This window comes from Periplaneta americana, chromosome 6 (assembly GCF_040183065.1).
Source record: "Periplaneta americana isolate PAMFEO1 chromosome 6, P.americana_PAMFEO1_priV1, whole genome shotgun sequence".
In the NCBI taxonomy this organism is placed as follows: domain Eukaryota; kingdom Metazoa; phylum Arthropoda; class Insecta; order Blattodea; family Blattidae; genus Periplaneta; species Periplaneta americana.
The window spans coordinates 97,374,779-97,396,352 of record NC_091122.1 but is presented as its reverse complement, the minus strand read 5'-3'; the positions used below and the strand labels follow the sequence as shown (position 1 = coordinate 97,396,352).

The 21,574-nt window shown below is 35.2% G+C and overlaps 1 protein-coding gene across 6 annotated transcripts in view; it reads left to right on the top strand.

Annotated features, from left to right (window-relative positions):
* The first annotated feature begins 4,660 nt into the window (after positions 1–4,660).
* The window catches only part of LOC138701524 (homeobox protein PKNOX2-like), a 169,322-nt gene continuing 152,408 nt past the window's right edge, over positions 4,661–21,574 (top strand). For 4 of the 6 annotated variants that reach the window (XM_069828502.1, XM_069828505.1, XM_069828507.1 and 1 more), the window contains exon 1: positions 4,910–5,253. The gene's annotated coding sequence lies outside the window, so the exon portion shown is untranslated. The other 2 variants (XM_069828506.1, XM_069828503.1) reach the window with 2 other exon arrangements.

The window sequence follows — 21,574 nt, the reverse complement described above, 5'->3', positions numbered from 1 at the left end:
TGGAAATATAAAAATTGGAGATTTATCCTTCGAAGAGGTGGAAAAATTCAAATATCTTGGAGCAACAGTAACAAATATAAATGACACTCGGGAGGAAATTAAACGCAGAATAAATATGGGAAATGCGAGTTATTATTCGGTTGAGAAGCTCTTATCATCTAGTCTGCTGTCCAAAAATCCGAAAGTTAGAATTTATAAAACAGTTATATTAGCGGTTGTTCTTTATGGTTGTGAAACTTAGACTCTCACTCTGAGAGAGGAACATAGGTTAAGGGTGTTTGAGAATAAGGTGCTTAGGAAAATATTTGGGGCTAAGCGGGATGAAGTTACAGGAGAATGGAGAAAGTTACACAACACAGAACTGCACGCATTGTATTATTCACCTGACATAATTAGGAACTTAAAATCCAGATGTTTGAGATGGGCAGGGCATGTAGCACGTATGGGTTAATCCAGAAATGCATATAGAGTGTTTGTTGGGAGACCGGAGGGAAAAAGACCTTTAGGAAGGCCGAGACGTAGATGGGAGGATAATATTAAAATGGATTTGAGGGAGGTGAGATATGATGATAGAGAGTGACTTAATCTTGCACAGGATAGGGACCAATGACAGACTTATGTGAGGGCGGCAATGAACCTCAGACTTCCTTAAAACCCATAAGTAAGTAAGTAAGTAATAATGTGCAACAGTAGGAAATATTGTTAACCTTGCATCATTACTGCCAGTGAAGGTTTTCAAGAACCACGTATTTGTTTTCTTAAAAAAAAAAAAAAAGGTATGTCATGTTTATGTGAGGCACCAGAGATCAAAACTGGCTGTGTTATCCAAAGTGAATTTTAAGAAAAGTGCAAAAATTTCCTATATCTGATTTATGTACTGATTTTTTCTATGCATTTTACACATCTAAAATAAACCATTTTGAAACTAAACCTTTCACTGTGTAAAGTTTTCAACCCAAATTTGCCAATGATGTCAATAACTCATTTTCTAAAAAAAAGTCACATAGCCCATTTTGATCTCGGGCGTCTCATGCGCTTATTATGTTGTTGTTTAGTCACTGTCCAAAGACAGATCAGAACCTCATAAGTGTCACCAGTAAGGCATCACTCATGAGGGGACTAAGCCAGGAAATAATGGGGTAGGAAGGTCAGTTCTTTTCCTCTCTCCATTACATACATCGCTGACATGCTATTTCACTAATTAATCTTAAGATGTATAGAAACAATAAAGTTGTTATTCCTCTAAGACATAAAAAAGTGAGATGTAGGCCTATTGCCTGATAAATAGATGTACCTAGATATTAACCAGAACCTCTTATATCTCGATATAATAATGGGTTATAAACGTTTTTATCGTAATAGACACTACAACAGCGTGCATTCAAATTTTGATAACGAGTATTCAAGATATTCTCAATCAAGGATAGGAAAAGTGAAAATGTTAAAAATATCCGTAATATCTGAACAGAAAGTAATATATTCCGGTGTACATAAAAACGAATTGACAACAAAAGCATCTTACCACATAGCAGAAATTCATCCATTTAGAGATTCGGAGATTGTTAAGAGGTCCTTCTAGCTGTATGTGAAACTTTAGTTCCTAAACCTCCAAATTCAAAACAGAATGTAGGTGAAGTAAAACAACAAATAAACCTGCTCGTATTGATATGATTTTGCAGAAGAGCAGTAAAGTCCGCCCTTCAACTTCAAAATACCAGTAATATATTATGTTATATAGTTCTGTTACTTTATATTGAAATAATAATTACTTACTTACTTACAAATGGCTTTTAAGGAACCCGAAGGTTCATTGCCGCCCTCACATAAGCCCGCCATCGGTCCCTATCCTGTGCAAGATTAAGCCAGTCTCTATCATCATACCCCACCTCCCTCAAATCCATTTTAATATTATCCTCCCATCTATTAAAATGGATTTGAAATAATAATAATAATAATAATAATAATAATAATAATAATAATAATAATAATAATAATAATAATAGACCAAAGAATTTGGTAATTAAAAATCCGCGCATTTTGTTAAGCTTCTGTACTGTGAAATGCATTCTGGCTCTCGGAAAATTACTATTTCTCACTTTTGGCACTCTCCTAATTTTTAGTGAGTAGACTACCACTGCTCTTGGCCTACATTTATAAACAAATATTCGAAAATGCTTAATATGAGATGTAAATTTACGTACCCTTTAAAAGATTAATGAACATTTAAAAAGTTACTGTAATGGCAAGAAGGTAAGAATAACTACATGGAGGGAAGTAGTACGGTAATTTCTCTATGGTAAGTTAGCTGTTCGAAGTGAAGACATGTCAATTTGTAAACATTACAACCTCGTATCATGAAATACCTCATTGTTATGCGGATGCTAGGATTATTTTTAATCTTTTCAAAAGCTGCCACTATCTTTGCTAGTTGTATGGCTAAGAAAAGTTATTCCAGCTTAGCGTGAATTGAGAAACAGGTTCTACCGACCTCTCAACATCTACTACAAAATATTTGTGTAGGTATCACCTACTGTATATTGTAATAAAATATGCTACTATTCTGTGCTATTCTGCAAATGTAGGATGTTGTTGTTATTTAGTCAACTGTCCGAAAAGGACAGGTCTGAACCTCATACATGACACCAATTAGGCATCACATGAGGCAACTAGGCCAGGAGGTAAGGGATAAGATGACCAGTTCCTTTCTCCCTCCATTGCAAACTGTACATCGCTGACTAGTAACACAGTACACTAATCAGATTTCAGATGAATACAACAATATTGTTCTTTCTGTGACACATATCATCGAGATGTACTGCTGGATAACAGAAGTACCAGTACACCAGAACCTCAATCAGAGAGGATATGTAGGATATTAATAAATTGTTAATGTTTTCTATTTTTATCTCGTAATATAATAAAACAGAAAAGTTAGAAATAATACTAATATGTAGGTAATACAAATGGTGTTTAGAGAAAAAAATAAACGAATTAAATGGGGACTTAAAAATGGGAAAAGGAAAATTAAGTGAACTGTGTTGAATAAATGATGGGGAGTTTTGGCCTGCAATAAAATAAATAAAAATAGTGGAAGAGGCTTTTATTATAACTAATATAAATCCTTCCAACAACCTACTGTATATACTATTTGTTATATTTGACTCATATACAGAGTGCGAATTAACGCCCCCCCCCCTGTTGGAAAGTTATCCCCCTCTCATAAATTCATATTAACATCCCTGCCAGGGATAACTTCTATCCCCCCCCCCCTCACAAAATATAATTGTTTTAATACGAGTACCCGTATATGTACTTTATAAAGTATAATAAGTATAAAGTAAGCAAAGAAAATAATATTGATGTATTATTATCAACAGCAAGCTGACAACAATCAATAACTTAGGAATTACACATCTTATCTTAAGCCTGCTCATGGATACAATTATTATTATTATCAAGATGCAAGACGAGCAACTCAGTGTGACCAAGCATTGAGCCGTATCGAATGAGAATAAAATTTTATGTATGGTATTCTCTACCTAGGTAGAAGGATAAGGGTGTCATTCTTGATCCCACAATCCGTTTTGAGATGCATGAGCAACAGCCACAAGAGGTGTGTCGTGAAAAACAAGTCATATATGAACCTTGTTGTCAGCATCTTGGAGCACAATACCACATTACACATTGGACAGTTTTTGGGCTCATGTTCGGTGCCCGTGGCACGATCCCACGTGAAACTTCAAATCAACTTAAACAATATAAAATTTCTGATGCAACGATTGATGCCATAGGATCTCACGTGTTAAAATCATCCTTAGCTATAATTAGTAATCATTTGTATCCAACAAAATTTTTATTGTAAATGATTTCCTACGTTTTCTTATCTTAATGTTTTTTCTTTTTCTTTCCAAGTGTCACAAAATTGTTTTGTTTACTTATTATTCTTTATGAATTGATTAGTAGGCCGATCTATCGAACCCTAATTTAGGGCGGCTTTTGTTTCTACAAATTATCTATCTCCCCCCTCAACAAAAATTTTAATTCGCACCCTGCTCATAAATGAAAATATCTCAGGAAGAAGGAAAAGTTTTCAATCGAAAGGTAAGTAATGTAACAGAACACATGGTTTTTTCTCTGTAAATTAACTAGAGAATACTCTGGAATTATGAGATTTTTCCTTTTGCGGAATAGTTTTAAATCCCGAGCATATTAGTAGCATACCTATAAAGGGAATATACAATTGATAATACAAAGAAAAATGCAACTTTGACAACGGTGATATTACCGCATACCTAATTACCTACATGTTTATATTTAGTGACACAAATCGATTAGCAGTTCACAATAACTTTCTGCATTAGTGTATAGATGGCAGGGCATGCATGTGAAGGAATTTAATTCCTGAATGTGTGAGTATACGTCATAGTGGGCGTGACCAAAACTAATTTTCACATTTTCAGAGATTTACTGGCTCTGTGATTAACGAATTTGATTTGAATGTGCTTTTAGGGAAGTATTGTATTCTCTGAGTTGTACAGTATGAGATGAAATAATTAAAGTCTATAGTTTTATAGAATTGAAGTAATGTTTAGTTCATCCCCACAGACAGTTATTGAAGAAGGGGACGACCTTCAAAGTGGCTACCAAGGATATGTCGGAATTAGGAAGAAGTGCAATACGTTTAAAACATAAAATTGAATGTATATTATTGTCAAAGTTAATGAAGAAAGTTTCTCTTACAGACTGAATATTATTCAGTAATACAAAATATAATTAGTTATTTTAATTTAAAACTCCCAATAAACTAAGTTTTAATTTCCGACTTCTCCTCCGAACTTCCAGCTGCATAGCCGAGGAGATTGGGAGGAGACGACCGCCATTAATGACGAAGAGTGACACCTAGGTAAGCTGCCACTCAACTGTCGCTTGTGTTGTTTAGTACGAACAGCAATTTTTCAAAAAAAATAACCCACCTACAGTTTGTGAGGAGCTGGTTGCACGCTCGGAATCCGAGACGCGATTATGTTAATTTGTGAGTGATGTGCGGTGAATTTCATCAAGATACGTAGTGGGGAACGTTATTTTTGGTTGTGGAATTTAGCCTTGGGGGGACGGGAACCTGCTATTTCCTAGTGTGAAAGGGGCTGATCGTATGTTATTTATGACGTAAGGACAAGGTTTATTGTTGCGCTTCGAATTGTTAGCGCACGTCACTGGCCTCGGGACTCATGGAGGATAACACCTGCAGTTAAGGTTAGCTCAATCTGCCAAATAGTAATTGTAGCATTAGTAGTAGTGGTAATAGTAGCAGTATTACCTTAATTTAGTTAAGTAATAATAATAATAATAATAATAATAATAATAATAACAACAACAACATACAAATTCATTAATTTATTTAAGTATTCATCTGTTACTTTCAAATTCTAATTAGGCTACGTTTTCAGTTTTTATAATTATGCCTAATATGAATAAAATTAAATGCTATTAATTAATATTGAAATGACAGCATATTATTTAATTTCCGATAGGAACAGTAGAGTCTGTCTGTTTAGTCCATCTAAAATAAATTAAAGGATCGTCGTCATGACATGTTAAGCCACTTAGAATACTGGTAATTTCATTCTAATTGCTTCGTATACAGACTGTCTCGGGAGGAATGTGAAATACGGTGAAACTAACGCTGAAGTGTTTTCGGTGATTTTGGATGTGAAAATCGATGAATTTAAAAGGGATTTTTTTTTTTTTTGGAGATGCAGTTTATCGTCTATGCAAGGCAAAACAAAAGCCTGAACTAACCAAATCTAACCTATCATTGATTTGTATATGCAAGGTGTATAAGTGAAGTACAAAGCGCTGGTTTAGCCAAAAATACGGTATACCAAAAATGCTTCAGGGGTGGCTTTTTTTTTTTCTCTTGTGTACAGAGGAGGGACCCGAAGACTCGAATTTAACCTGATATATCTATGTCCGAAATGTAACGGTTGGGAAGTTATTGAGGAATGCGCTTTTAAATGGAGAGCGACATTAAAGAAGTATTTCTACGTTTTAGAACATTGTGAAATTATACATTAATGAAAATGCTGCGTCTTGTGTTGTTCCAATAAGTTTATTTCATAATTAAGTACAAACTCAGCAACAAAATATAGGACAAATTGCTAAGGTTGTCCTTCTAATGAATTCCATGAATTGTAAATTCGTATCAAGTATACCTTATTTTATTTCAAGGAGTGCAGTTCGATGTTCAAATAAGCCAGCGAACTGCACTCCTTGAAATAAAATAAGGTATACCGGTTCCGGTTCTCTTTCCGACCTCAATGAAACACTTGGTAGTTGCCAGTTTCAAATAACACATTAAGCAAAGCCTGCATGGTATAGTCAAAAAACAAGGTACAATAAAAATGTAAGGAAAAAGTTTTTGATGTCACTGTAGATGGAGTCCGCTTGGGAAAACATGGTCTGTATTCCTCAACAACAGTCAATGCATTGCCCTCAGAAAATCCATAGACAAAAAGCATGTCTGCTTATTATGCATTATGCGAATACACGAATTAAATGTCAAGTGAACGTGTATTCAGTTCTGTGTGTTGCACAGCCTTTGCTGTGCTTAGATGTTACTGTGTGCAATAGATCTGACATGACACGTCAAGTATAGTACACGGAACCGCAAGACGTTCCAGTATTCCTCCCATTAATTTCTCCCCAACCGTTAGACTTCGGACATAGGTATATCAGGTTAAATTTATGTAGGTTAACCCAATCTACAGTATTTTATATTTCTCCTTAGTCACTCTGTAGATAGGCATTTCGATAGTGTCAAACGCCAATTCATGAAGTTAACAACAAAAATAACTTTATTATTATTACTATTATTATTATTATTATTATTATTATTATTATTATTATTATTATGTATCATGATCATGTTTTTGTTGCTTATCTTCTTGTAAATACCTTTAAGAGTTTTTTTTTTGTTTGTTTAGTCAACTATCCGAAGATAGTTCTGAACCTCACAAGTGATAGCAAAAAGGGACCACTTATAAGGCAACTAAGTCAGGAGATAATGGAGTAGGATGGCCAGTTCCTTTCCCCCTCCATTGCATACATCGCCGATTAGCTACATGTTACACTAATCAGACTTCAGATGTAGCCTATACGAACAAGTGTTTTTCCTCTGACACATATCGTCAAGTGAGATGTACTGCCTGATATTACATGTACTGTGTATCAGCCAGAACCTCAATCAGATGAGACTTTAAAGAGTTTGTGCTTTATTTTTTTTTTTGGAACTATTTATAGAAAAGTCAATGTAAACACAAAACGAATCAAATGCTGTTGATTTCGCTATGAAGTTGCCGGCATCGTATTTAATAATGTAATAACTATCTCTCGTAAATGAAATCAATTGAATGTTTCGCAATTAAAAAGCAACATAGGAATGAGTTGTATATTAGCCTATATTATGTTTACTTGGTGTCAAAGAATGTAACGGCGATTAATGTCGAGGCATTCCTCACAGCAACTAACTTAAGCTTACAAGAAGATATAAAGCTGTCCTCATGGAGGTTGAATTTTACCATTATTGAATTATTAATTAATTTATGTATATAACCTCCATATATGGAATTATGAATTCTAATGTACAGGTAAGCACACTATTGCTTCTGTTTTTAATGTGCATGTGTTTATACAGTAATTGGAGATTGTGAGCTCAAAACGCCCTAAGTCCATTTTTATGAAAGGTCTGGGCTAGTTTTTTAGCCACTGTTCTATGGATTGAGATAGTTTTCAAGTGACATGCACAATAATACAAACTTTTAGAAAGGCTTGGCGTTGTTTTGAAAGAAAATAAGCCAAAATACAATGATAGAGGTCTCAAACATAATCATTAAATATATTATATATTATTATGATGTACCAAAGTACATATGATATTTTCGTGCAGAAATTCTGCATCATATGATGAAAGATGATCTTTCTTCATATAATCATTGAAGTTCGGATAAAGTAGCTTTATCTTAGACAAAACATCAGTGAACTGGCTGGGGGACACGGACAACTAGTTAATGTTTGTAAACAAAACGCATGGACCCAGGATGCCTATCCTGATACAGCTACTTTATCTGGTTACGTATGAGGTTCAAACCTGTCTTCGGACAGTTGACTAAACAACAAAACTTCCCAGTCTAAATAACTATAACATTTGAATTTAATTTAATTAAACAAAGAACACGTCAATTTGATATTGAAGGGAAAGTTTAAAATCAGTCTTAACTGATTATTAAGTTTCATCCCCTCACTCCCAGCCACCCCCACTTTGAAATTTCAAGTGGCACTCCTATCTTGTGTTACTTAAATTTTAAAGAGTATTCATTTGTTTATATATCTCATTCATTGAACTGTATATGGCAAAAAGGATGAATAGAGATTCCGTAACATCTAGCGTCATATGCCATTGTTGTATGAAGCTTTAGAAGGCAGACCGGACCTAGCCGGTACGTAAAGACAGAAACAAAGCGAATACAGTGTCATTCTAAGAGTATACCGTGCATAGTATATGGAAAAGACATAATATTATCTGACAGTGGTGAATCTATACTTGAAGCGATAATTAAAAGTAAAAAAAGAAAAGTGTATGGGAGATTGACTGACGTAATGAAAAAATTACGGTGATCATTACATGAAACAGATTCATCCTGGTAAGGTATTTCAATTTTTCGAAGTTATTACAGAAAATGAGAGAAGTAGGATTATTAATACTATTAACTCTCTACAATTTATAGATGAACATAGTTCCTATTTGGTGAGTGGGTGGGTAAAGTGCGTTAACTCCACAGATAGCAGAATTTGAGTTCTTGCAAAACGAGACGCACGTTGTGTATAGTGCGGTAACTTCTATCTCGATTAGAACCATAGCTATGTGATCGTGTTTTCTGCGTTAATTCGCCAAGAGCATGTAATTGTGGGTATGTAAAGTGTGTTAACTCCAGTAGTTGACAATTTTAATAACAGTGATCAGTGAAATGGAGGAAAGTGAAGCGACTCCATTTTCAGAAGAATTAATTTGACATTCTTTCCTATATGACTATCCTGGAAGAGGAGGAATTTCAAGAAGTCAGTTTTCTAAGAAGAGGTACACCACCAATGCACCTTTGTCAATCTCTTCACAAAATAATGAAAAGGACAGACAGAATGAGAAGTGAAGTTGAAGAAAGAATAATCCTGAAACTGATCAGAAGAGAAAAAGAAATCGAGTGAGTCACTAAGATGAAACTACTTACTGAAGGATGCATTGGAAGGAATGGTGAACGGGAGAAAAAGTTTGGGGGCAGAAAAAGATATTAGATTAGACATAACATTAAGGTGTATGGATCATATGTGGAGATTAAGAGGAAGGTGGGAAATAGGAAATATTGGAGAATGCTGGGTTTGTAATGAAAGGCCTGCCCTTGGGCAGAAAACTATGAAAATAATATATCTATTTTTTTATATCATTATAGTGTTACTTCTGCATTTTAAGTTGGCATCAAATTAAGTTGAAAGTTCTTATTAGGCCCATACTTTTACTGCCACTGTATTTTATTATTTTTCTCCCTACATTTTCAAAAATAAGCACATAAAGTAAGCGCTGTATTAAATTACTTGTAGTAGTAAACACTTATATACATGAAAAATTGGGTGGGTAAGTTAAAGTGTCTTAAGTCCAATTTTACACTGTATCTCCTTACATTTAAGCCCATTTTAGAGTCTTAAATTAAAATTGAGTTTCAGACATTTTTTTTAAGAAAGGTTTAACATTACTCCAATAAACACTATAAGAGGATCACGAAGTAAAAATAAACAAATTAGGATTTTGGGAAAGTATTCAAACTTTGAAAATCATTTTTCTGGAAAACAACTTTTCTGGAGTTAGCATACTTTTCACACCTTCCCCCCTTTATGTAGATATTAGACGATATTATAACAATTTATTTGGTTTTCTTCTTTAACCCAATCATTCATTCTCTTCATAGGTCTGTTATTAAGTTAATTAATATCGTAAATTGTATACATTAAATAACATATAGACTCTATGACTACATCATAACAAAGTACTAATGCACTGCGAACTCTTTGCTGCGGGTTACTAGTAGAGTAGGAGGGGACAACTCCTTGGTTGCCGCTCTTTCCTCCGCGCAAGAAAAGCACAAGGAGCATCATGCGCTCGAATGCTTATTCATCCTTCTTGCCGTGTAGTCTTCATTGTTTTCGCATTTTTTGTTTTCTGTCGTCGCCTGACAACTTGTATTGTTATTATTGTCAGTTGATTGTAGGATGAAAACACAGTTTATTTTGTGTAATTTCCTAAATGTAATCAATAAGGATGATTTCTGTTCTCTCTTGGAGGGTATACACCATTTTCAAATAATTTAATACACAAACACAACTACTTATTATTATGAAATGCTCAGTAGTTTTTGTAGCTTTATTCTCTTCAGCTCTAATTAACAATAACAACAATAGGTTGTCAGACGACGATAGAAAACAAAGATGCGGAAACAAATGAATGAGGTGTATAAACAATTGAATACTCTTTCAAATTTATAACACGATAAGGAGTGCTATTGTGTATCTATGAAGAATTACGTCGTTTACTAGGATGAGTGTAGGTTATGTGTAAGTGTAGTTTAGGGAATGGGTGATGATGGTGAGGAAGGGAGAAGGGGAAACCCGGTGCCGGCACGTAGCCTACTCCTGTCGAATAGCACCAAGGGGGCCACCAAGCTTAAGTCCCCATCCGACGGACGAATCACTTTCATAAGTGACATATACCTTCTTTCATATGCACTGCGGAGAGATTTGGGAGTTAACCCAGGTATATTAGTGCGCAATTTAGTGATTAGAAGTTGTGCACTGCCATCTCTCTTAGTCCCGAGGTAGAAATTTTACATGAAAATTTCTGGCCCCGCCGGGAATCGAACCCGGCTAGTCTGGAGGCAGAAGCGCTACCACAGAGCTAACTCGGCGGATTTTGATAAAAAGTATTATATTTCGCGTCTTGGCGCTAATTAGTTGGAAGATCGCAGTAAATGTCGTATAAATTGGGAAGGGATTTTTACTTGAGAAAATAACCCTGTGGTACTTATTAGGCGTCAAAATAGTGATAAAAAGATTTCATACATCAATTTATTCTACATATTAAAATTAACTCAACTTTATAACACTGAGAAAAAAACATTATTTTTACTACGTAACATCTGTTGTTTTTATTTGTGGCATGAAAGCATAGCAGAAATCACAATGGCCTATATTATTTTTTGTACAATCGTGGTTTTTGTTGTATTTACAACTATTGTTGTTAGGCCTTGAAAGTTAGAATTTCCACATAGAAACTTGTTGCTAGGGAAACATAAAACTATACTGAAATAGACCCATTTACAGTGCAGTTATTGTTACTTAGTTACCATTACAGTTTTGCGAAGGCTTTGAAAAAAATGTCGTACAGTACACGTTTGTAAAGTGCAATACAAAATCTCTTCCATTTTGTAAAAAGCACTTCCCAAACTTGTATCGTAATATACAGCATACTATTCTTTTATTCTGCGCCTGCAAACGAGAAGAGAATGAATGATCGGGTTAAAGAAGGAAACCAAATAAATTATTATAATAAAGTGTACTTTGAGGAAAATCTTTCTACGTCAACAGATGCAGAAGGGACCCAGACACATTTCAACACGGCAGATGTAAATTCAGAGTAATTCAACATGAGAGCTCGTAATGCCTCAATCACGCCGACTTTAACATGTTGGATGATTGTTTCAAAACTATTTCTTTCGAAGAAAGAAATGCTACTCTGCAATCAGTACTTCTTATATCCATGAAGTAACTCATTGTTTTAACCCTTTCTGTGAGTGAATTAACATTATTAACATTTGTCTGTAGAATATTTGCTGGGTTGAATAATTCATTTAAATTTACAAACATTGAAATAAATAATGTAACTCGTATCTTTAAATTTTCTGAATCACTAGTTTACTGACATGCATAAATAATTCTTGTGCTTCAGTCTCTATGTCCAAACTAAAATGGGTAATTAATTTGCCTACCGACTCCCCTACATTACCAGAAATTATTTTATCCATTCTACACTTTAGGTCATTATGCGAAAATCTATAGTCTCTACCTATCCCTCTCCACTGCTGACTATGACTCTCCTCACGCGCAAGTAAACAAACCCGTAACTATAGTAAGGAACGGCAAACCTGTTTCATCGGGCACTAAGTTTCGCTGCCTGCTGACAAGTAAACACGACAGACTCAGTGGCGGACTATAGGAAAGAAGCTAGTCTGCGTATTATCTCTTCCATATGGCAGTACAATTTAAACCATACGAATTAATCTAATTTGAGTTTCATATATCGGCATAACGATATTTGTACCACTATTAATAATATAAACATCTTGTTATAAGTGTGTTAAGTAAATAAATAACACTGAAATAACAACTCTTTAAAGCACGGAGATTAGGAATGAATGAACACAACAGAGAGATTTTACTCCTGACACTTCAGTTTAATTTGATACGAAACAATAATTTAACCCCTCAATTCTCCCATAAACACTTTAACTTACTATTTAATAACTAATCCTGCCACCATAGCAGTCTATCACAGCCCTTTTGCGACGTGATACTGAATTTAATATTAAATAGCCACCTGCGTAGCTCAGTTGGCCGAGACACTGGCCTGCCAATCCAGAGTTGCGCTCAGGCGTGGTTTCGATTCCAGCTTGGACTGATTACGTGGTTGGGTTTTGCCGAGGTTTTCCCCAACCGTAAGGCGAATATCAGGTAATCTATGGTGAATCCGCGGCCTCATCTCGCAAAATACCATCTTGCTATCAGTCTCATCGACGCTAAATAACCTCGTAGTTGATACAGCCTCGTTAAGTAATTCAATAACAAATTAAAAAAAAATAATTAAACTTTCGAAGAAGTCAAGATGACACTGAAGCTCTTCCCAAACGTGGCATCTTCTCAAGAAGTCGTAATTTTTGGCCTGCAATTCTGTTTCAGTCCATCTTCATTTTTTCTTTCCATGCGTTAATCAATGGAAATATGGTTTCAGCCTTGCAGGATATGCGCAAAGCTATCTTGTCAGAAGGCCTAAAAGCTTCCGACATATATATTAGTGAATGAGAGAATTGGGAGTCATTTTTACAATTAATATAATTATCCCGCTGAAGAGCTGACTCTAAATGTGTATCCGCCGCTGCACTGAGTACTCCACGTCACTCAGTTTGATTAATTTTTTTTTAATTGTACGGTTTTTTATTTTATTGTCGCGCAGAATAGCAAAGACTAGCTCCTTTCCTACAGTCCGTCACTTGGTCTGCCGTGTTTACTCAGTGTCAGCATAACCTCGCGCGTGTTCAGTCTCAAACAGTACGTTTGGAGCGCAAGTAACCTGTTTACATTTTCCGGCCATTTCTGAGCGTGAGAATGTAGGCCTATCTATCGTCAGGCACTTGACGATGTCAGAGGAAAAATAAATTGTTTGTTATACAGCTTAAGTCTGATTATATATAGTGAAATAGCCTATGCTACTAGTCAGCGATGTATGCAATGGAGGGGAAAGGAATTGGCCATCGTACTCAATTATCTTCTCGCTATGTTGCCTCATAAGTGACGTCTTATTGGTGTCACTTATGAGGTTCCAACCTGTCTTCGGACAGTTGACTAGTGGATTGGATTGAAGTGGGATGTAAGCGCGATGGGCGAAGTATCTTTCATTGGTTAAGAATTGTCAGATTATCCTAGCAGTACTATGAAAGAGACACTCCTGTATTCATATATGGTGATTTCGAAGAACAAATTTTCATGAAACTGTGGCGAAATATGCAGGGAATTATGCCTTCTACACAAATGTTGATGGGGAATTATGTTAACATGGTGTTGAATCCAGAATTATTTAATTTCATTTAACAATAGCTAGTATTTGTTATATGTCTTGCGGACGAAAATAATAATAATAATAATAATAATAATAATAATAATAATAATAATACTTTATTTTGTAAGAAATTTCTAGGAATCCCGTGGAACGCTCCTAACCTAGCTGCTAGATTCGAAATGGGAGTAGATAGTATTATGGGAACGATACTAGTAAGGAAAATAAAATTCTTAGGTCATATTGTGGAGGAGGATAGTGCCATTGAAAAGAAGTGTTTGCAGTTTCTTCGGGACAAGAATTTGAAATCCAATTGGCTAGAAGATTTAAAGAACAAGGTGATTAGATTAGGTCTAAGATTGTTATGGGATGAAATTGGAGGAATGAATTTAAATTTAATTTATAAAATCGTAAAAAAGAGGTGTAATGAAATTACGAGACAAGAATTATATCAAAATCTCAAGGAATTAAGAACATTAACTAACTATAAGAACACTAAAACGTCATGGGAACAAGAAGAATATGTCAGAATAAATAATAGGGAAGTGAGGATTGGCTTAGCTTGGTGGAGGCTAGGAATATGGAAATTGAAAAACAGGAGGGCTACCATAGAGAAGGATATCTGCCCCCTTTGCGGCATGGGAGAAGACGCCTTCCATATATTATTAGAATGTCAAGGAACAGACAATATAAGGAAAAAGTGATTGAATTTTTGAGTATGAATAGATATGTAGCATATAAGAAAATATGTAATATAACTAATATAAGAGAGTTAAATAAATTGGGCAAATTTTTAATGTTAGTGTGTGGATGTTTTTTTTTTAAGACTTGGCATAGTGAATAAAATTGTAAAGTAAGGCAGATCTGGGATAATATGGAATTGTAACAGGTCTGTCTTACAGATATATGATAGATGAATAAATAAATATATCGTAATAATAGGCCTACTTAATAGTAATAGGCCTATGTGAAGATTTACACTTCATAATATTATCTTTGGAATCTGGCATGGTCATTCAAGGTCGCCTCTTCCGAAAGCAGATCTGTCGTGTTGTAATTCCCCTCGATTCCGAAGTTGCAATCGTCCTTAGTGATCTCGTGGTTACCATGTTGACCGTTGGGTTCAAGACTTGTGGGTTCGAACTCGCCCGAGGGCGAGGGAATTTATAGGAGGATTAGCCAAAATCCTTACCGTGACTTCTTTCGGAACGGAGGTAAAGCTGTGGATTCCATGTTGTAGATTTACGCCTTGCAATAGAACCTTTGTCTCATAAGGTGCGTACACACTTAGCGAACGAACAACGAACGAACGAACGAACGACAAACGATTGCATTCGTTGATTGAAATAGGTACGTGTGTACGTCGCAGCAAAGACAAACCGATCGTTTTGTTTGCCTTCGGAAGTGATCCGTCGCTTGTCGGTACATCAAAGGAAGTTGGTATTCGTTGTGGACGGGATTTGCCACTAGCTTGTAGTTCGTAGCAGAACGCAGCGCTTAGTTCAATTTCACTAACAGGATGTCGAAACTGGAGTGGGCGGAAGACGCTGTTATAAATCTTATTAATGCATATAGCGAGCAGGAAACTTTATGGAATCCCAAGTATCCTACTTACCACAATAAAGTAAGAAAACATGATGTTTGGGAACCTATTGGAAAGATGTTCAGCTGCAAGATAGGCGAGTCAAACACGTGCAAAATTTGAAACTTATTTTTGTTTATTTATTTTCAGTGGATACATGTTTTTTGTTTATTGTAGGGAGCAGAAGTCAAAAAGAAAATTGAATCCCTACTGACATCATTCCGGAGGGAAAGACAGAAGTCCACAAAAAGATCTGGAATGGGGAGTGATGAAGTGTACGAGTCAACTTGGTTCGCGTATAAACATATGTCGTTCCTTTTGGACAAATTCACGCCCAGAAAAAACAAAGTTCCAACCTTGTGCACACAAAATAAATTATTGGCACTGAAAAGTGTCTTTTCGTAAGCATGATGCGCATACGACAAACACAGACAAATCTCTCTTTTTATATTTTAAGATAATTATTGTCAGTGAGGTATCCGTGTACTGAAACTTTCCCCTGGGGCCTATTTCATAAAAGTAATAATTTACTAAAAAGGTAATAACATTAAGTAATATTATTACAATTCTGTTTCATAAAAGTAATAGTTAATAATATTATTTATTATTGTAAACGCTCATATTATTACTAAAATAAATAATAATATTACTAGAGCAGCAAAGATAATTAAATTTATTAATAATATTAACGTTAGTTCCATGACTATTTTAAGTAATAGTTTAATAATTTGTAAAAAGTAAATGCCAATGTAGGGTTAGATTTTGAAGATAAAACCACGAAAACATTTGAATTGGATAATTCTGACTCAAATAGTGATGAAAAGGGAGTGTTTGTCCGACGTCCAAGAAATTTTAGACAACGAATATCCTACAACCATATGCAAGAAAGTTACGAATATAATGAAATAGTTGACCTTTCAATTCGAGAACTTTTCGCAAAAAACTCTGTTTCTTCAAGTTATTTTCACGTCTTTTCCCCATTTTAAAAAGCATCAGAGACAAAATTAATTACTAACAAAGTCCCTCTCCATACTTACAAATACTTACAAACTATCATAGGCGCCAATGTAGGTGGACCAGGCTGAAATTGAAAACTAACGTATCTAATTGTAAAAGAGGAACAATTGGAAAGGGTGAAACCTAAATTAAATTCAATTACAGTATAGAACTGTTAGAAAGTAATTACTGTATATTTTACATTATTTTATGTTATTTGAATGATTGAACTTAACGTTTTTTCCCTCCTTTCTCGTCATTTTTAAAATTATAATAATTGTTCAGAAATATATTCCTATGGGACATTTACATCACAAAATACAGTAATATTAATATTTTCTGTACCAATTGAAATGTTTTTTCAATGTATACTTGTGACAACCTGAATCTATATAAGTTACTCTTCACAAATTAACATTGTGAAGATCTTGGTGAGCAAAAATCTTTTGCAGACATATATCAACAAGTAGATCTATTACAAAATATATGGACTACTTTAAACCACCCCTATTGAGGGATAAACTAAAATTAACTTACGAGATTTATAGGTACCGTATCTACAATTCCACATCACAATATCTAATTAGAACATATTTGCATTTTGTATAGTCAGGTAACTTCTTGAAAATACTATTTACAACATAATCAGCAATAAAAACCCATTAAGACAATTTCAGTATTTTTATTAATTTCGTCATAACATTAATCTTCTACAACATCCACACCTTCAAACTCAAACACGATATTTTCTAGGAACGACTTCACCGCGTAAGTACTTATGTCGTTATTGCATTACTTATTTATTTTTGGTAAAAGAGTAATTTTTATGTGTATTTATTTACGCTTGCACCAATAATTTTTAAGCCTTTTTATATAAGTACTTGCGTAGTATTCCGAATTATAACGGAACTTGAAATATCTTACATAAGACGCTTTGCAGAGTCCACTAACCCTGTCGTTAACACTGTCCTTAAGGCTGCTACAATATTGTCATCAAAAGTTTTCACTGCTTAACATTTTCATATGGTACTTCTTTAGATAACGAGGTGCAAGTTTTACACACACACACACACACACACGCGCGCGCGCGCACACATACGCTTTGTCACTGATACACTGTTTTTGGAATTGCAAACTTTACAACAGCAGAGACGTGAACAATTAGGAATGATAAATATCTGTTTACAATATTTTAGATTTATCATATTGTTTCTTTTACTCGTAAATCAACTCAATCAAACAGAAACAATAACTTCGAGTTGCAGTGATTTTCATTCTTATCTGAAATAAATTGTCTCCCAAACCTTTACACGTATTACGATTTACTCTGTTGTTGCTATTAAAGATAGTACTTCAAAACTTATTTCGTTCAACAACTGTTAATAGAGAGAATAATGTAAATAGCTGTAAATAGTTGCAGACCAACTTGGTTATGTTTGTCAGCCTTAACCTCAAATCATCTGGCTACTGTACGTATTTTATGACTCGTGCAAAACGTTTATGAAACAGAATTTAGTCGGTTAATAAAATTGTTTTCATGACTGTAATACCTTACTTAATATTATTACTGTGTTTATGAAACAGGCCTGCACTTGCTATAATTATATTTTCGTCTGCCTTTATAGCGGACAATCAGCGAATGTGAATGTTTTCTGACAATTTGCTGATGATTTGTACGTCGCTGTTTGAACAGCGAACAACGAAGTTTTGCTTCATCATTCGTTCGTTGTTCGTTCGCTAAGTGTGTACGCACCTATAGAGGACGCCAGGCAAAATTTGTCGACCATAACTCCTGCATAGTCCATCTCTCAGAGTGGATTGGAACAAACTGATGGAGGTCCTGAAGAAAATACGTGTTGATTGCAAAGAGAGGAGACTATTCAGTAATCTTTATATGAAACAACGGATCAAAGTGAGGATAGGAGAAGAAATGTCAGAAGGAAGTGAAGTAAGGAGAGGAGTGCGTCAAGGATGCCCTTTACCACCTACACTGTTCAACATCTACTTGTAGGATTTAGCGAAGAACCGTTTTCAGAACATGGGAGGGGTGGCAGTAGGAGAAAGAAGAATAAAGTGCATAAGATGTTCTGATGATATGGCATTGTTAGTAGAAGAGATGATACTAAGGGATGACAGCTGCCAGCAGTATGAGAATAAGATAAATGCAGACAAGACGAAGACCATGGTTGTCGGAAGGAAAAAAGAGGGTAAATGTGCGAATTCGAAATGAGACAGTACAGTAGAGCAAATGGACAGCTTCAAATACTTGGGTTCTACTATAAGCAGTAACATGAGCTGCTGCCAGGAAGTCAGAAGGAGGATAGCAATGGCAAAGGAAGCTTTTAACAGAAAAAGTAGCATCTTCTGGAAAAAGAACTAAGGAGGAGACTAGTGAAATGCTTTGTGTGGAGTGTGGCATTGTATGGGGGCAGAAACATGGCCATTACGACGAAGTGAAGAGAAGCGACTAGAAGCATTTGAAATGTGGTTATGGAGAAGACTGGAGCGCGTGAAATGGACAGACAGAATAAGAAATAAAGCTATGTTGGAAAGAGTGGATGAAGAAAGAATGATGTTGATACTGATCAGGAAGAGAAAAAGGAATTGGTTGGGTCACTGGCTGAGAAAAAACTACCTACTGAAGGATTCACTGGAAGAAATGGTGAATGGGAGAAGAGTTCGGAGCAAAAGAAGATATCAGATGATAGACGATATTAAGATACCGTATATAGATCATATGCGGATACTAAGAGGAAGGCAAAAAACATGAAATATTGTAGACTGCTGGGTTACAGTGAAAGACCTGCCCTTGGTCAGACCACTGTGTATGTATATACTGTATGTATGTAGTCCACCTCTGTAGAGTAACGGTTAGAACGTCAGACCGTAAACTAGCGGGTCCGGGTTCAAATCCTGATTGGGAAAGTTACTTGGTTGGAGTTTTTTCCGGAGTTTTCTCTCAACCAATTGAAGCAGAATTTGTGGGTAACTTTCGGCGTTGCACCTCAGACTCCATTCCCTCCTCCGAAATAAAAAAACTGCATTTGAAAGCGCCGTTGAATTACTAAGAATCCAAAATTACAATGTGCCAAAACTACTTGAAAAAGCAGCGGATATGGTCAAATGTTCAGTGATTGATTTCAGTAAAGCACACCTGTTCGTCGGCTTGCCAACATCTCGATTCCTTTTGACTGTTTCACTAACATGCAGCAGAATGTAATCCAGTATTTAAAATGTTGTGTAGTATAAATTTGTTGATTGGTATCGAGGGAAGTTCAGTGTTCAGTACTAAATGTTGAAAATTTGAGAACACGTACAGACAAACTAAAATTCGCCACACACAGACAAATTTGTTATTGTCTTTTGTTAGAAATTCGTTCAGAGTGTAAAGTCACAGCCTGTGGCGCACTTTGGTTAATCTTTGACGAACTAAGTGGTCTAGCTTCTCGGCACTATGAGTCCCGGAAGAAACGAGATGGCATTCAACGATCAGTTTGCCCAAGGTCCGTCGATAAGTCAGGTCTTCGCACGCTGCCATATTTGCACCAACTCTTAGGTTTATTTACATTGCGCTATGATTGGGTTGTGGAAGGAATTTGTGTTTAAATTTATATATTTCATAAAATAAGTTTCCAAAACAGATATTTCAATAACTTTCGCAGAACGTTCTGCTTGACAAAGCAACCGATGGCACAAAGATGGCGGACATTAGTGGAATGGGATGAGAGGACCTGACTAAGAGCTGTTCGACAGCGACATCTAGAGACCTTGAGTTTGCCGAATCATTACAGAAGCTGATTACCTTATTAGAAACACACTTCTTGAAGATTTAATATCGGCTTATTTAGTGACCTTATAAACCTTTCTCCATTCCTCAATGTCCATATCAATCCATTGATAAGAGAACTCTTTCCTAATACATGATATTGATTTTATTTACTTTGTCTGATACTCATATTTTATTTTGTTCAAGTTGTTAATCTCTGTCTCTTGACTGTTATTTTTCATTGTAAAAAGGCAAAGGTCCGTATGACCTGGAATTTATTTAAAAAAATGTTATCGTAATATTGTGATTTATGAGTCACTCTTGTAGAATCGGGGTGAATAACGGCAAATTAAGAAAAAAGAATCCAATATGTAACAATCCACGTAATTGGATTTGTAAGTAGATTTTAACATGACATGACCAACTTTTATGTCCTTAGGACAATAGCAAAATAGATACAAAAGTGATGACTCCAATAGTGTTGTGGCGCGTCGCTTATAGATGGGGACGCTTGAGTGAATGACGCAAAGTCAAATATCCTTCATTAGATAAAAATATAGTTATACAGTTGCACACCATGAAATTCGGATGCCTTTGATGATACCTGAGATATTTATAATATTTGAAACCGACACATTCTTTGCTAGAAATGCTTACGCTGTGCCCATTCATGTTTTAAAAACAGGACCCTAAATATATCTACATAGGAAGAAGTCCAGGGGTGTGAGATAAGCTGTGCCCATATCAATTAAATTCCAGATTTGTGAAATTAGCAATTCTGACCATGCAAAAATGACTATAATACCTACACAGGTATTCAAAACAATACTGGATACACGTTATTACTTTAAATCATGACAAGTTGTTATCAATATAAGTATTCGTAACAGCATAAACCAATTAGCTTACAGTTGAAAAATAAGTAACGTGCAAGAAGCATTGCGTACCTTTCTGGATAAACTTTCTTGTCTTTCTGCGAGAAACTTCGCCGTCTACCCACTGCTCATCTAAAACTGTTCGTATTAGTCTCAACTATGTATATTATAATAATAAAATATTTGAGGAACTCAGAAGCAAAGTGATACAAGTGACATTTAGTAAGTTTTGAGATAAATGACTTTGAAGTTGAAAAGGAAATTAAAAAATCTGTTACAGGACTATGTTGCTGCAAATTTACAGTTGTGTATGTTGGTACCTATATGTTTAACTTCTAAATAGAAATTATCTATTGTAAATTATTTTAGGTAAAATAGGGTCCTAAAGTCACTTGTATTATTTTTCCACGAAGATATTTTTGTAGAGA